Here is a 2,002-nt window from a genome sequence, read left to right as displayed (position 1 = left end):
AAAAAAAAAAAAAAAAAAAAAAAAAAACTCCACCAAACTCATTTCTGATAATAAAAAACCAGACATCAAACTAAGCGGATGTCAAAGAAACAGACTTCTTCTTTGTCTTTTTCTTGTTTCTTTTTTTTCTTCTTCACATCATTCAGAGATTTTCTGTAAAAATAGAAGCAGTAAATTTAGTCATGTCTTTCTCAAAGACTATAGCAACGTAAGAGAAGTGAAATGGATTCAAATGAAAGTTGAGCCCTCAACGCTGGGGTTCTTTGTCATCATGATCCCTTTTAACATCCCTCTTCCATGCTGCAAGGATCAGATAGACTCTGTTGAAAACAAGTGATCAACTGTTATATTTAATTGAAATTTAATCATCAATGTACTTTCCCTGATTATCTATGACTTCCTTCCATCTATTTACAAGCTTTTTAATCCCATCAATGTAAAACTCTTTTGGTTTCAAAGCAAAGATCTCTCAAATGTCAGTTTCGACCTCCTCCTGCTTTGCGAAAGTTATGTCCCCCAAATGATTCTGTAAACTACAAAACAAATGGTAATCTGAAGGAACAAGGTCGGGAGAATAAGGTGGATGAGGAATTCTTTACCAACCAAGCTCTTCGATCTTCTGTGATGTGATCTTTGCAGTGTGGGGTTGCGCATTGTCCCGATGAAACATCGCTCCTTTTCGATTCACTAAAGCGGGTCTTCTTTTCTTCAAAGCTTGGTTCAAATGCTCTAATTGCTGACAGTTGACTTGAGCATTGATTGTTGCATTAGGTGGTAACAATTCAAAGTGAATTACTCCTTTGCAATCCCACCAGATAGAGAGAAGACCCTTTTTCCCATGAAGTTCCCTTCTCTGTTATGGTTGAGCTTTTTTCCCTTTTACCAAGCCACTGTTTATGACGTTTAACATTTCGATAGAAGATCCATTTTTCGTCACCAGTCACAAGTCTATCCAAAAAGGGTGAAATGAGTTCACGAGAATGGAGAGAAGAGCAGATGTCAACTCGGGATTTGCGGTTGCTTTCGGACAATTCATGAGGCACCCAGTTTAGGAACCTTTCCAAGTTTAGGAACCTTTCCAAGTTGTTGAAGATGACGGTGAACAATTGTATGATTCAAACTAATCTTTGTTGCCAATTCTTCAACTGATAATGCAGAATTTTCTTTAAGTAATGCCTAAATTCCATTAGACATTCTAAAATACTATTAAATTTCATTCAGTTTTAAAAAAGGTAAAATCGGACAGAACTTATGGGATGACCTGATATATATAAACATATGTATGCATGTGTGTGTGTGTGTGTGTGCGTGTGTGTGTTTGTGTGTCTGTGTTTGTCCCCACACCATCGCTTGACAACCAATGCAGGTGTGTTTACATCTCCGTAACTTAGCGGATCAGCAAAAGGGAATGATAGAATAATTATGAGGCTTACACAGTTAAATGGCCGCAGTCAAATGACTGAAACAAATAAAAAAATAAAAGAAAATACATACATATATGTATGTATACACACACACACACATACATACACACATACACACACATATATACATATACACATATACACACACATACACACACACACATATACACACACACACACGCACATATATATATATATATATATATATATACACATACATATATACGACGGGCTTCTTTCAGTTTCCGTCTGCCAAATCTACTCACAAGGCTTTGGTCGGCCCAAGGCCATAGTAGAAAACACTTGCCCAAAATGCCACGCAGTGGGACTGAACTTGGAACCATGTGGTTGGTAAGCAAGTTACTTACCACACAGCCACTCCTGCACCTGTATACATATAAACATTATATTTATCACATTATATTGAAGAAGTGTAATGTATTCATGGAATCGAAGACATGTTGCTGCTCTAAATAAGCATCAAAAACATTTGTTGCTGCTTAGAAAAAAAAATACCCAAAACAAAAATAAGAACAAAACACACACACACACACACGTCACACACACACACACACACA

The sequence above is a fragment of the Octopus bimaculoides genome, chromosome 2 (genome assembly GCF_001194135.2).
Source record: "Octopus bimaculoides isolate UCB-OBI-ISO-001 chromosome 2, ASM119413v2, whole genome shotgun sequence".
NCBI classification, from domain to species: Eukaryota; Metazoa; Mollusca; class Cephalopoda; order Octopoda; family Octopodidae; genus Octopus; species Octopus bimaculoides.
Note: the sequence above shows the minus strand (reverse complement) of the source record.